Genomic DNA, 16,374 nt, shown 5'->3' on the forward strand with positions numbered 1-16,374 from the left:
CTGCTTCGGCTGCTAGGGCTGCTTAGGCGGCTGCTGCTGCTGCTGCTGCTGCTGCAAAGCTTGAGCTGGGAGGGGGAAGGGGTTGGGGGAGCGGAGGAGGCGGGAACAAAAGGCGGTGGCGGCAGGAGCCCGGGCTGGAGGAGCTGGAGCCCCGGCCGGGCTGGCGAGCAGGCGGTGCGGAGGCCGCGCCGGGCCGCGCCGGGCCTGTGGGGGTGGCGGAGGCCGGCGGGGTGGCGGGGCCGCGAGGCGGAGGCGGAGGCGGCGGGCGGGCGGGCGATGCAGCGCCGCGGGTCGGAGGCCCGGGCCCGAGAGCGGGCGCTGCGGAGCGATGGAGCGCGGGGCGCTGCGGCCTAGCCTGGCCCGGCCCGCCTCGGCTCAGTCCCGGTCCCGCTCCGGCTCCGGCTCGGGCTCCGGCTCGCGGTGTGTTTGGAGCCGCCGCGGCGGAGGAAAGATGGCAGCGGCTGCACTTCCTTTTGCACTTTCACCCCTGGGGGGGAGGAGAAGGAGGGGGCGATACCAACAACACCCCCCCCCGCCCGCCGGCCTGGCCCCCCCAGCCCCGCAACGCCGCCGCCCCCCCAGCGCCCGGCCGCGCCGCCTCTGCCCGCACCCGCACGTGGCCGTCGCCGCCCGCAACCCGCAGCCTGGCCCGCAAAGTTTGCACTTTCTTTGTGCGGTCCCGGCCCCCCGCCCCCGCTGCTGCCGCCGCCGCCGCCGCCGAGGATGCGCGGCCCCCCCTCCCCTCCCCCCGGGCCGCCCCCCCCCCCCCCGCCGCCGCTTCCTGCCCCCCCGCCCGGCCGCCTCCGCCAATGCCAGGCGGCCCCCCGCCCAACCCCCCTCCCCTCTCCCCTCCCCTCCCCCCACGCGGGGGCGGGGGGCTGCAGCCCGGCCCCCCCGGGCCGATGCAAACGAGCCGCCGCCGAGCCAGCGAACCAGCGAGCCAGCTCGGCTCCCACCGCCCGGCCCCGGCCCCGGAGCCAGGCTCGGCCGGGAGGGGGCTGCAACCGTCCGGCCCCCCAGCCCGGCCGTAGTAAGAGCGGCACCCCCACACACACCGCCACCCAGAAAAGAAAGGCCTGCCCCTTGTCCCTGAGCTCCCGAGCCTCCGTGTGCCCCCAGCCCGAGCCCCCCATCCAGGCCGGGCAACCTGCACCCCACGGCCGGGGGAAGCTCGGCTGCTGCCGAGGCGGCGAGCACGGCCCCGCTCCCGCCGGCCTGGAGCGGGGAGCGGGAGGTGGGCAGCCGGGGACCCCCGATCCCCGCTTTCTTTGCTTTTTTTCGGGTGGGAAGAAAACTCCAAAGCTGGAATTTGACATTTGGGCTTGGGAAGGAAGCCCCGGGGCCACCCCCGGCCCTGGGGAACCGCGGTCAGCCCCGGGGCCGGCGGTTTTGCAGTCGGGGAGGCCCCCAGGACCTAAAACGCGCGCGGCTGCAAAACTTTTGCAGGATTCCGAACTAAACACTTCCATTAGAAAAGCGGGGTGCTAGAAAGGCATTCTGGGTATTAGCATGCAAATGAACCGAGCCAGCTTCCAACTTTGCTTCAGATCCCAAATGCTGAATTTACTATAACGTAGGAAAGCCACATGTTCCCCTGATCCTCGCTCACAACTGCGATTGGCCTGCGGCCGCAGTTTGCACGCACCGTGCCGGGGCTCCAGCCCTTCCTTCCCATGCCTCGGGCTCCCTGGGTGGGGGACCTCCGCGAGGGGAGGCCGCCCTGGCTGGGAAGGGTGGGGCCCTGGAACAAAGGGGGAGCCGAGAGCCTCCGGGGGCGCTGGCACCCGGCAGCCCTCGAGTCCTCCGGTGCTGCAGTCTCTTCTACCGGGCAGCAAGTCCCTGGCTCTGGCTGCCCTTAGAGGTTCCCTAGAGGCGGTTCTAGAACCTGCCCGACCTAGATTTCCGAGCTGGAAGGGACCTTGGGAGTTTGAGCAGACCCGTACCTCTTTAAGCACCTATTGTGTGAGCTCGCAGCTAGGCGACCGGAGGGATGGCCGGGGAGGAAGCCTGCAAGCCTAGGAAGGCGGCTCCCGATCCCCGGGCTGCGTGACCTGGCCCGGTCACCTAGCTTGGCGGTGGCCGGCTAGACAGCTCCTGCAGACTGCACTGACATCCGGAGGAAAGCCCGGCTGGGTCCGAGTCTGTCCCTCTCCTAGATGCTGAGGATGCAGAGCTGGAGCTCTGCACTTAATCATCCACAGCCTGGTATGGGCCCGATTGTACAACCCCTGCCTTGGGAAATGATTCTGGCCCAGAGACCAGACCTGGCTGGTTACCCCTCACCTCTTGCCCCCTAGACAGCTATCACCGGCCCCTCCACCCGGGGCCCTGCAGCCACTGCTGGCCACTTCTAAATGACCTTGTTGCTTGTTTTACCTTCAACTGCAATTTATTTGGGGTTTTAGGTAGTCTACCAGTCTTGCTCAATAGAATGGGAACTCCCTGAGGGACTGTTTATACTCTTCTTTGTACCGTGCCCCAGAGCCAGACAACTAGAAGATGAATCTGGCTGGGCTTGGAGCTTGAAGATTGCCTGACCCAGCCCCTGGCTCACTGTAGGTGCTTAATATATGCTTGTTGATTGATCTTGCTACAGGACCAGAAGAAATCTGTTAAAGAGAACTTTTCAAAGCAACATAAGAGCTGCAGACAAGCATCTGAAGGCTGTCTTTTGGCCAAGGGATTCAGCTTGTTCTGCTTGACCCTTGAAGGTAGAATTAGAAAGAAATGGAGGAAAAGTAGATTTCTGTCTGAGTTGAAGAAAATTAAAGTGTTGACTGGCGCCCTTCTCCAGGGGGACTCCGAAACCTGAGGCTGGGCTATGCTAGAGAGGATTCTGGTTTGGATTCTAGGGGGACCACTCTTCCCTCGAGAATCCTTCCTATTCATCGGGTCCCTCTGGTCTAGCTCCCGACATTTCCGCTCCATCAGGCTGTCTCCCATATTTAAGAAGTGTCAGGCTTTCCCTAAGTTGGTCCCACTGTGATATTAGAGTAAGAAACTAGAGTGGTTCCAAAGCAGCCAGACACCTGATTTTGTGAGTCCACCCTTTGTCTACTCAGTGGCCCACTATCTGAGGCAAGTAAGTTAGCATTATTAAGTACCAGAATTCCAAGCCCCTCCTATTTAATTAGAGTGGTTAGCATTTATGTAAAAGCCATTTTCATTGGATCCTCACAATAACTCTGAAAGGTAGATATTATTATTACCTGTTGTACAGATGAGGAAACAGGCTGAAAGTACAACTAGGAGTATCTGACAGAATTTGAACTCAGATCTCTGACTCTGACCCCACCTCCAGCCATCTAACTTACTTGGAATCTTGAATCATTCCTTACTGAAACAGATCCCTTGAGGCATCTTAACCTATATTAAGTAGTAAGTAATTTAACTAGATTACTATAGTAAAAAAAAAAAAATAGTAAAGATCCCTTCTACACTAGCCTCAGCAAGGAATCATCCCCTCTGGTGATGGAGAAACCAGCACCCATGACGGTGTGTTCCACTTTTGGTCAGTTCTACTCCATAGTAGTTTGTCCTGACATCAAGCCTAAATCTCTCTCTGTACCTTCCATTGTTCCAAGAGGCAAGCAGAACAAGTTTAAAATTTTCTTCTATGTTCCATCCTTTCAAAAACTTGAAGACAATTGTTTCCCATCTCCCTTCCATTTCTTCAAAGGACCCTCCTACAGCAGGTACTCAAAACTCCTCAGGAACTTATTTGGCCTCCTCTGGAGTCTTTCTTTCCTAATGAAGTCCTAAACCACAGTGTATGGAACTGAACATAATCCTGCAGATAGGTCCAAGCAAGAGAGAATATAGTCAGGACCATCACCTGCTATGCATATAATTTTCCCAAGTTTCTTACGTGTATGCCCATAGGAAGCCAATTTTCCCTTATTAAGAGTGTTTCTATCAGGAATACAAGGATAATTCAACATTAGGAAAGCTACATATATTAAGAGCCAAAATGTGCAAAATTGCATAATCATTGATAAAGGGAAAAAAGACTTTGACAAAATACCACACATGCTAAACATCCTACAAAGCTGGCATTATATGAGTGAGCACTCTCTAGAAGCCTTCGCTACAAGTACAGGGGGAAAGCACCCCACCTTTCTCCTGTTATAGGACAGTTTTTGAAATTCTAGTGCATGCAACAAAAGCAGGACTTTGAAGACCAGAGTAAACACAGAGTAAATGCAGACACGATTATCCCTATTGACTGAAGAATGATTCAAAGAACCTACTGGAGGCAACCACTTCAAATATAAGCCCTCAAGTATTTGAAGAATTGTCATGAAAAAACAGATTTGATGCATTGTTCCCATTGGACCCAAATGTAAAACCTGATATAATGGTAGGAAGCTAGAAAAACCATTTTGGATGTAATGTCAGAAAAAACTTCCCAATAATGAGAGCTATTCTAAAGTGAAATGGGGAGGGAGGGAGGGAAATTCCCTAGCAAAGGGAAGGTGGGATAACCATTTGTTGAGGGTGTTATAGAATATTCGAATTCAGATATGAATTGGATTTTCAAGCTGGAAGGAACTCTTGAGGCCACCTTGGTCCCCTTTTTCTCTTCTTCATAATCTTCAACAGAGAGTCATTCAGTCTTTGCTTGAAGACTTTTAATGATGGAGAATCCACAATTTCCCATGGTAGAGTAATTCACTTTTAGACAGTTGTACTCAGTAGTAATTAGACTGGATGACCCCTGAGTTTTCTGATCCAGCTCAGAAATTATAAATGATTTTTTTTTCAAGGTCACACAGCTAGAAAGTAATAGAACTGGTTCTCTCACCATGTCTGCCGATGCCAAATCAAATTCTTTTTTCCCATAACCATATAGCCCCTTAGAGAGACCTTAGAAATACCATTAATGCTTTCCCTGGGAGTAGGATATAAAGGATCCATTTTTCAGGTTACTTAACTTTTAACTTTTTCCCTGGAATCCTAGAAACTTTCCCTGTAATCATAGGCAAAGATCCAATGGAGTTGTTTTTCTAGAAGAGCGAGTGAAGCATTTTTATATCCATTCAAGATGCTGGGAAATGTTTTGCTTTTTTTTTTTTTTTTTTTTAATGGATAAGAACATGGACATGGATTCTGGTGCAAATCCTGCCTTGGAAACTTACTCACTCAGTGACCCCATATTGTCATTTAACCTCTTGCCTCTTCAGTTTCCTTTTCTATAAAAGGAATAAGAATAATTCCAACACAACCTTCTAGGGTTGTTGTGAAGATTAAATGAGATAAAGTATAACAGGTGCCTTACTTTGCAAATTTTAAAGCACTGGACCATTTTCAGATGATGATTATTATTAACATATTACTTAATATATGATTGTTATAAATATATTATTTAACAAATACATTAAAATACATTTATATATTATGGTATTTATATGCAACATGTATTATAAATCATATATATGTCATTTGTTATGTGAAATTTCTAATATTACTATTATTCAAATTACATTACTTTTATAATGAATAATTAGGTTGTTACTCAATTGTGTCTAACTCTTTGTGACCCCTTTTGTGGTTTTTTTAGCAGAGATTCTAGAAGGGTTGGCCATTTCCTTCTCCAGCTCATTTTACACAGATGAGAAAACCTGAGGCAAACTGGGTTAAGTGACTTGCCCAGGTTCACACAGCTACTAAGTGTCCAAGACCAGATTTGAACTCAGGAATATGAGTATTCCTGACTCAAGGCCTAGCCCTCTATCCGCACCATCTAGCTGCCCTGGACAAATAGTAAATCAAATATTGGGACCAGAGATTTAATTCCTAGACATATAACTTTAAATAAGTCATTTAGCTTCTTTGAGTCTCAATTTTTTCATCTCTAAAATGGGAGTCCTGATACTTGGGTAGAATCCCCTCTGAGTTTTGCCAATGCCCACTGGGACTGACAGGTTGAGTTCCCAGAGGTTGGCTAAGTACCACTCCCATAAGAATTTTATGGATGATCCTCCGGTACCAGGGTTTCTAACAGGTTCCTGACCCTACAGATATACTCTTTCCTCATTAGTCATCGGAATCAGCTGATTCTGTTATCTTTTACAAGTTGTATGTATTAACTCAGATACTATAACAAGAATGGCAGTTACAAAACACACACACATATCCAAAGCCCATGGGCCATTTTCCCCTTGCACATATGAGGTCACTGGGAAGAGAGCTCAAATGTAAAGTACATTTAGATAATGAGACATATGTGTGACCAAGGGGTTGTCTCCCAACTTGCGATTACTGAAGGTCCCTTTTTCCCTTTCCACAGCCCTGTGAAGTTGCTCTTAAGTAGTATCAATGCCTTTCTAAAGTCTATAGCTGGTTCTCTCAAACATCAGGAGGACTCGCAATCCCTGAAGCCATTTCCATTCTTGGGGTTACTTTCTTTCCATATTGTCTATAGGCACTTTTTCTGTTGTTGGTATTGTTAGTACCTCTGGTAGAAATCTAATACTTCTTTGCTGATGAAACTCATCATGATTTTTCTTTTTTTTTTTAAATTATAGCTTTTTATTTTAAAAAATATATACGTGGATAATTTTTGGCATTCACCTCTACAAAATCCTGTGTTCTAATATTTTTCCCTCCCTCCGTTCAGTCGGCAAGTGATCTAATATAGGTTAAACATGTGCAGTTCCTCTATACATATTTCCACAAATATCATCAGCTCAGATCCAAAAGGAAAAAAAAAATGAGAAAGAAAACAAAATGCAAACAAACAACAACAAAAAGTGAAAATGCATCATGATTTTTCTACCTCTTAAAGTTCACCAGAGAATTAGTGCAGCCTTTCAGGAGAACAATTTGGAACCATGCCCCAAAAGTTATAAAGCTGTGCATACCCTTTGACTTGGCAATACCACTATTAGACCTGTGTCCCAAAGATAATTTTTTTTAATTAAAAGTACAAAAAATTTTGTAGCAACTCTTTTTGTGATGGCAAAGAACTGGAAACTAAGAGGATGTCCATCCATTGGGGAAAGCTCAACAAGTTATATATGATTATGATGGAATACTATTATGGTATAAGAAATGATGGCACAGGATGCTTTCAGAAAGACCTAGAAAGACTTACATGAACTGATACAAAGTGAAATCTGCTAATACTTCTTTGCTGATGAAACTCATCATGATTTTTCTTTTTTCTTTCTTTTTTTTAAATTATAGCTTTTTATTTAAAAAAATATATACATTATACACCGAAACAGCAATATTATATGATGATTAATTGTGAATGATTTAACTATTCTGATCAATGCAGTGATCCAAAACAATTCCAAAGGATCATTGATGAAAACTCATCTGATAACTGATGAAGTATACTTTTTTTTTGCTTTCTTTATGTTTCTTGCTTTTTATTGTTGATGTGAGGGTTTTTTGTTTGCCTTTTGCAATCTAGCTAATATAGAAATATGTTTTCAAGTATATTTGATAACTGCTTCTTGAGGGGTGAGATGAGGGGCAAGAGAATTTGAAAGGCAAAATAAATTAATGTTTAAAATAATTTTTAAAAAATTCAAGTTTAGCCAATTCCAATAGATTTGTGATAGAGAGAGCCATCTGCATCTAGAGAGAAGACTGGGGACTGAAGATGGATCATAACATAATATTTTCACCTTTTTTGTTGTTCTTTGCTTATTTTTTTTCCTTTTTGATTTATTTTTGTTGTTCAGTATGATAAATGTGGAAATATGTTTAGAAGTATTGCACATGTTTAACCTATATGATTACTTGCTTTCCAGGAGATGAGAGACAGGGGAAAGAGGGAGAAAAATATGGATCACAGGGTTTATTAAGGGTGGATGTTGAAAACTATCCTTGCATCTATTTTGAAAAATAAAAAGCTATTATTAAAATAAAACTCCCAATAAAAAAAAATTAAGTTCATACGGTTACAATCTGGTCAGTTCTACTCCTGAAAGATTCAGGTACATAAGATAAGGAGAAAACTTGAAACAGAAGCTCCATGGGTTTATGGACACATGGTGGACAGGTGGGACATGGGTTATCCAGCCTTTCCCTTATCCAAAAGTCCTATCAGTTCTTGCTTCATTTGCTGGAAAGAAAAGAATAAAAGATGGCTAGTCATTCATTTTGCATACAAATTCACTTCTACCTCAATACCTCCTGAGTTATTTGTTCTCCCGGACAAGCAGAAGACTTCTTATTCATCAGCATTATAATCAACAAGACCAAGTATAATAGAGGTGGGGGAAGGGGACAGACCTTTAATAATAGAAGACAGACTTCTAAGACTTTTTTTTTTTTTTTTTATAAAAAAGACCAGAGTTACATGGAAATTTTGAAGTACAAACATAGAAGTCAAGAGAAATGTAAAAAAGGGAAACATGAACAATCATGAGGGAATAAATAAGGATAAAATGCTCCCATTCTAATATGGAGAGATAACAAAAGTCTTATTCTGAACTCTGTCATCATCAGGGCCATAAAACCTAATTAGATAAGATTCATGTGATTCTGATATTTCTTGCTCTTAATGAAGAAAGGATTGGGGCAGCTAGATGGCATAGCCCTGAAGTCAGGAGGACCTGAGTTCAAATTTGGTCTCAGACACTTAACACTTCCTAGCTGTGTGGCCCTGGGCAAGTCACTTAACCCCAATTGCCTCAGCAAAAAAAAAGAAGAAAGGATGAGAAGAAGAAGGTACCAAGTGAGAGAGGAAATGAAGAGTAGGGAGAATTGCCTCACATAATCACTGTGATTATGTGCTTGATAAGAGACAAAAGAGGAAGGAATTGGGGAAGGGGAGATTGCTGCTGACATCAACTTCATTCTCATTTGAAATGATCAAAAGAGGGTAGAATATACATATGCATCCATGCGTACAGAAATACATTTCACTTAACAGAAAAATAGAAAAAGAGAGAAGGGGGAATTAGAGGAAACCTAGAAAATAGGCAGAAAAAGGGAGAAGAGAGAATGGGGAATTAGAGGAAGGATAGGATTAAGGATTAGAGGAGGAAGGATTAAGAGAGAGATTACTCTCAAACTAGACAAACTCTAGGCATGTTTTAAAAAATATATAGCTCTCCTTTAGTTGTCGAAGAATTGGAATTTGGAGGATCCAACAATTTAGGAATGACTAAAAAGTTATGGTATATGAAGGTGGATGGAATACTATTAAGCTGTAAGAAATGATGAAGAAGAGAGAAGGGAGCCAGGATGCAGAGTAGAGAGTATTCAGTTGAGCTATCTCAAATTTCCCTCCAAACAACTCTAAAGTAATCCCTGAAATTGAATTCTGCAGTGGCAGAACCAACAAAAGGTCAGGAGAAACAATTTTCCAGCCCAAGACAGGATATGAATTTGCCAGGAAGGTGCCAAGTGAATGGATGGAAGGTGAGTGATGGTGGACCCAGGGAGCATAAGCCAATACTTGGAGACAAGTGCATTGGAGACAGCAGCAACTTCTGGAGTTTTCAGTCTCCTGACTGACAACTGGTCAGAAGAAGATTGCAGGGGATTCTTTGCTGACATTTTGCTGGGTTATCCCAGAAGCAAAAGAAGCAATAGCACTTGCAGCTTCAGGGGATCAGGAGCCCTGATCAAAGGCCAGAGCACAGGCCAGGAGAGCAATGATATACTTCTCTTTAGATCATACCATCTTGAAAACACACAAAAAACCCCTGCAGACTCCCAGACATGGCAGCAAGAAAGACCTGAAGCTTGGAATAGTTGGAGCAGAGTCCAACTTTAGCATCAAGTTAAAAACCAAGAAATAGGCTAAAAAGATAAACAACAAAAAATAAAAATAAAAGAACCTGACTATAGAAAGTCACTATGATGACACAGAATATCAAAACAAAATTTAGAAAAAGGAAACAAAATCAAAATTACTGTGTCCAGAATCTCCAATTAAAAAATGGATTGGTTACAAGCAAAAAAAGAATTTTTGGAAGAGCTCAAAAAGGATTTTAAAAATTAAGTAAAAATAGAGAGAAAATTAGGGAAACAAATGGAAATGATGCAAGTAAATTATAAAAAAAGAGTAACAGTAAAAGCATCCCAAAAAATATCAAAGAATACATCTCAAAAAAAAAAAAAAAAACTGAATAAGCCAAATTGAAGCACAACAATCCACTCAAGAGGGAAAAAACTTTAAAAGCAGAATAGGCCAAATAATAAAAGAGGTACAAAAGCTTTCTAGGGAAAAAAAATCCATAAAAATTAGAATTGGCCAAGTGAAAACTAATGATGAAGAAACAAGAAAACAAAATCAAAAGAATGAAAAAGAAAAGAAAATATATTCCAGAAAGCACAGGAGCTTGGATTATACCTAAGAATCATCTACCCAGCAAAACTGAGTGTAATCCTTCAGGGGAGGAAATGGATATTTAATAAAATTGATCATTTTCATACATTCTTGATGAAAATACCAGAGCTGGATAGAAAATTTTACATTCATACAGAAGACTCAAGAGAAGCATAAAAGTTAATAATAATGGGATGATTAAAAAAAATTAAAAGTGTGAGAAAAAAGAATACACTGAAAGAAGAGGTAAGGAAAAGGCAGAATGGGGGAAATTATCTCACATAAAAGATATGGAAAAGCAAGAGCTTTTACAGTGGAAGGGAAAATAGAAGTAATAGGCAAAGCTTGAAATTTACTCTCATTGGATAATAGCATGTGCATTTAGTTGGGCATGGAAAGCTATCTTTCCTATAGGGAAGTAGGAGGGAAATGGGATAAAAAAAGGAAAGGGAAGCTTATAGAAAAGAGCATAGATTAAGGAAGACCATAGTCAGAAGCAAAACAGACTTCTGAGGAAGATTGTGGGAAGAGAGAGAAGAATAAACAGGGAAAATAGAACAGAGGGAAATACAGTAAATAAGCACAACTTTGAATTTAAAAGGAATGAATTCACCCATAAAAATGGAAGTGGAGAGCAGAGTAGATTAAAAACTAGAATCCAACAATATATTATTTACAAGAAACATACTTGAAACAAAGAGACACAGAATTTTTCAAAGGAGCTGGAACAGAATCTATTATGCTTCAATTGAGATTTTAAAAAGCAGCAGGAGCGATCGTGATTTCAAAGCAAAAAAAAAAAAAAAACTGAATAAGCCAAATTGAAGCACAACAATCCACTCAAGAGGGAAAAAACTTTAAAAGCAGAATAGGCCAAATAATAAAAGAGGTACAAAAGCTTTCTAGGGAAAAAAAATCCATAAAAATTAGAATTGGCCAAGTGAAAACTAATGATGAAGAAACAAGAAAACAAAATCAAAAGAATGAAAAAGAAAAGAAAATATATTCCAGAAAGCACAGGAGCTTGGATTATACCTAAGAATCATCTACCCAGCAAAACTGAGTGTAATCCTTCAGGGGAGGAAATGGATATTTAATAAAATTGATCATTTTCATACATTCTTGATGAAAATACCAGAGCTGGATAGAAAATTTTACATTCATACAGAAGACTCAAGAGAAGCATAAAAGTTAATAATAATGGGATGATTAGTGTGAGAAAAAAGAATACACTGAAAGAAGAGGTAAGGAAAAGGCAGAATGGGGGAAATTATGTGAGATACATAAAAGATATGGAAAAGCAAGAGCTTTTACAGTGGAAGGGAAAATAGAAGTAATAGGCAAAGCTTGAAATTTACTCTCATTGGATAATAGCATGTGCATTTAGTTGGGCATGGAAAGCTATCTTTCCTGTAGGGAAGTAGGAGGGAAATGGGATAAAAAAAAGGAAAGGGAAGCTTATAGAAAAGAGCATAGATTAAGGAAGACCATAGTCAGAAGCAAAACAGACTTCTGAGGAAGATTGTGGGAAGAGAGAGAAGGATAAATAGGGAAAATAGAACAGAGGGAAATACAGTAAATAAGCACAACTTTGAATTTAAAAGGAATGAATTCACCCATAAAAATGGAAGTGGAGAGCAGAGTAGATTAAAAACTAGAATCCAACAATATATTATTTACAAGAAACATACTTGAAACAAAGAGACACAGAATTTTTCAAAGGAGCTGGAACAGAATCTATTATGCTTCAATTGAGATTTTAAAAAGCAGCAGGAGCGATCGTGATTTCAAAGCAAAAAAAAAAAATAGATTTAATTAAAAGAGATCAACAAGGAAGCCATCTTTCCCTAAAAGGTACCATAAACAATAAAGCAATAACAATATTAAACATATATGCATCAAATGGCATAGCATCCAGAGTCTTAAAGAAAAAGTTAAATTAATTACAGGAAGAAATAAACAAAATATACTAATGGGGGATTTCAGTTTTCCCCTCAAAACTAAGTAAAGTTAAGCAAAAAATAAATAAAAAAGAAGTTAAGGAAATGAGTAGGATTTTTAAAAGTTAGAGATTATAGACCTCTGAAAAAAATAGACTGCAAATAGAAAGATGTATAACTTTTTCTCAGCTATACCTGGCACAAAAATTGACCATATACTAGAACATTAAAATCCTTACAACCAAATGCAGAAAAACAGAAATACTAAAAGCATCTTTTAAAGATGCAATAAAAAATGTGTTCAGTAAAAAGCAATGGAAGGATACATTAAAAATTAATTGAAACTAAAATAATCCTAAAGAATGAGTGCTTCAAAGAACAAATCCTAGAAACAATTAGTAATTTCATTAAAGAAAATTAGAACATAGCAAAATTTATGAGTTGCAGCCACAGTAGTAGTTAGAGGAAAATTTGTATCTTTAAAAGTCTTGTATCAATAAAATAGAGAAAAAACAGATCAATGAATATGGACACACAACTAAAAAAGTTAGAAAAAGAACAAATTAAAAATCTACAGTTAACATAATAACAATGATCAAGAGTAGAATTTATGAGGAAAAAAGTAGGTAATAATTATTGATCTCAGATAAAGTCAAACTTAAAAAACATTTGGTCAAGAGAAATAAATCTACATTATATGTCAGCCATATTAATATTGATTTAGATGTATGTTTTTATGTGTATATATTTATGCATCTGTATATATGTATATATGTAAGCGTGTGTGTATGTGTGAGAAAGCAAAGGGTGTGTGTATATATATATACACACATATATAAAAACATAACTATATATGTGTGTATGCATATATCTAGAAATATAGCTATGCTTAACTGTAGACTTCTTGGGGAAAGTAGGGAAAAGAAAAGGAAGGAAAAAATAAAATAAAAAGTGCACAGTGGAGAATAAAAGAAAACTTACTAGAAAGCAAAGACAGACAGTTATAAATACAGTGTCTGCTATTATTAGATATGCTTTCTTGAAATGGAAATATATATATTTTTAATCCTCCTTGACGTTCTTCTGGGCATATGACAATGTTTTATTATTTTTTCCATTTTGATTTTTACTATTTTGCATTTAAGTTTTAAATAAAAACATCTTTTAAAAGCAATTTGGAAACACCAAATTGGAAATCCTGAAAATCAAAGGAGAAATTAATAAAATTGAAAGTAATAAAACATTTAAATAATAAATAAAAGCAGTAGCTGGTTTTGTGAAAAAACTATAAATCACTGGTTAATTTGATTTTCAAAAGAAAAAAGCAAATCAAATTACCATTATCAAAAATAAAAAGGATGAATTCATCACCCATCAAGAGGAAATTAAAGCAATTATTAAAAGCTGTTGCCCAATTGTATGCCAATAAATCTGACAATCTAAATGAAATGGATGAATATTTATATTAATTATATAAATGACCCAGACTTACAGAAGAAGAAATAGAATACTTAATACTTAAATAAGTCAGAAATGATTCCTACCAAACATTTAAAAAATAATTAATTCTAATACTATATAAACTATTTGAAAAAACAGGTAAGGAAAGAATCTTACCAAAAAATTTTATGGCATAAATATGGTGCTGATACCTAAACCAGAAAGAATAAAAACAGAGAAAGAAAACTATAGACTTATTTCCCTAATGGATATTGATGCAAAATTTTCAAATAAAATACTAATAAGGAGATTACAGCCCTATGTCACAAGGATCCCAAAACTATCACCAGGTGGGATTTATCCCAAGAATGCAGAGCTGGTTCATTATTAGGAAAACAACTGGGTCATTGACCATATCAATAACAAAACTAACAAAATTATAAGATGACTTTGATGCTGGAAAAAGTTTTTGCCAAAATACAGCACTCATTCCTTTTAAAAAGTACTAGAAAGCTTAGCAATAAGTGGAGTTTTCCTTCAGATGACAAGTAATATTTACCTAAAATCATCAGTAAATATTATGTCTAGTAGGGTTAAGATAGAAGCCTTTCCAATAAGGTCAGGGATGACATAAGAATACCTATTATCACCACTATTATTTAACATTGTACTAGAAGTGGTAGCAATAAAGAAAAAGAAATTAAAGGAATTAGAATAAGCAATGAAGAAACAAAATTATCACTCTTTACAGATGATATGATGGAAGGCTTAAAGAAATCTAGAGAATCAACTAAAAAATCAATTGAATTGACAACTTTTTTAGGGGTACATATGTGTATTTTGAACATTAATCATCACAAAGCCACATTTAAAACAAGGATTGATAAACAAACTATAGTCCATGAGCCAAATCTGGTCCAGTTTCAATTTTTTGTTTGTTTGTTAAAGCTTTTTATTTTCAAAACATATGCACAGGTAATTGTCAACATTCACCCTTGCAAAACCTTGTGCTCCAAATGTTTTACTCTCTCCTTTCTCTCTATCCCCTCCCCTAGCTGGCAAGTAATCCAAACTATGTTAAACATGTGCCATTCTTCTATACATACTTCCACAATTATCATGCTACATAAGAAAAAATCAGATCAAAAAGGGAAAAAATGAGAAAGAAAACAAGATGCAAGCAAACAACAAAAAAAGTGAAAACACTTTGTTATAATCCACACTTAGTCCCAACAGTTCTCTCTCTGTAGATGCAGATATCTCTCTGCATCACAAATCTATTGAAATTGGCCTGAATCACTTCACTGTTGAAGAGCGCCATGTCCATCAGTCAGAATTGATTATTAGGTGATCTTGTTTTTGCTTTGTACAGTCTTTGTAGAATCTCTTGACTCTATTCACTACATTTAGCCTCAGTTGGTGTAATTCTCCCCATGCCTCTCTAAAATCATTCTACTGATCATTTCTTATAGAACAATAATACTCCATAACATTCATATACCATAACTTATTCAATCATTCTCCAACTGATGGGCATCCACTCAGATTCTAGTTCCTTGCCACTACAAAAAGGACTGCCACAAACCTTTTTGCACAGGTGGGTCCCTTTCCCTCTTTTATTATCTCTTTGGGATACAGGCTCAGTGGAGACACTCTTGGATCACAGTATGCAGTTTGATAGCTCTTTGGGTATAGTACCAAATTGCTCTCCAGAATGGCTGGATCTGTTCATAAATCCACCAACCTTGCATTAATGTCCCAGATTTCCCACATTCCCTCCAACATTTATCATTATCCTTTCCTGTCATCTTAGTCAATCTTAGAGATATCTAGTGGTACCTCAGAGTTGTCTTAATTTGCATTCCTCTGATCAATAGTGATTTAGAGCATTTTTTCATATGACTAGAAATAGTTTTAATTTCTTCATCTGAAAGTTGTTCATATTCTTTGACCCTTTATTAATTGGAGAATGGCTTATGTTCTTATAAATGTGAGTCAATTCTCTATATATTTTAGAAATGAGGCCTTTATCAGAATCCTTGGATATAAAAAATTTCCCGCAGTTTACTGCTTCCCTTCTAATCTTGTCTGCATTAGTTTTGTTTGTACAAAAACTTTTTAACTTAATATAATCAGCATTATCCATTTTGCATTCCATAATGGACTCCAGTTCTTCTTTTGTCACAAATTTCTACTTTTTCCACAAAGCTGAGAGGTAGACTATCTTTTGTCCTTCTAATTTGTTTATAGTTCACTCTTTATGTCTAAATCATGAACCCATTTTGACCTTATCTTGGTATATGGTGGTAGGTGTGGATCAATGCCTAATGTCTGCCATACTAATTTCCAATTTTCCCAGCAGTTTTAATCAAATAATGAATTCTTTTCCCAGAATCTGGGGTCTTTGGGTTTATCAAATACTAGATTACTAACATCATTGACTAGTGTGTCTTGTGAACTAAATCTATTCCACTACTGCACTACTCTATTTCTTAGCCAGTACCCAATAGTTTTGATGATTGCTTTATAATATAGTTTTAGTTCTGGTACAGCTAAGCCATCTTCATTTGCATTTTTTTTCATTAATTCCCTCGAAATTCTTGACCTTCTGTTCTTCCAGATGAACTTTATTATTGTTTTTCTAGCTCTGTAAAAGAATTTCTTATTTTTTGATTGCTTTGGCAGTGAATAAATAGATTA

This window comes from Antechinus flavipes, chromosome 1 (genome assembly GCF_016432865.1).
Source record: "Antechinus flavipes isolate AdamAnt ecotype Samford, QLD, Australia chromosome 1, AdamAnt_v2, whole genome shotgun sequence".
Classification (NCBI taxonomy): domain Eukaryota; kingdom Metazoa; phylum Chordata; class Mammalia; order Dasyuromorphia; family Dasyuridae; genus Antechinus; species Antechinus flavipes.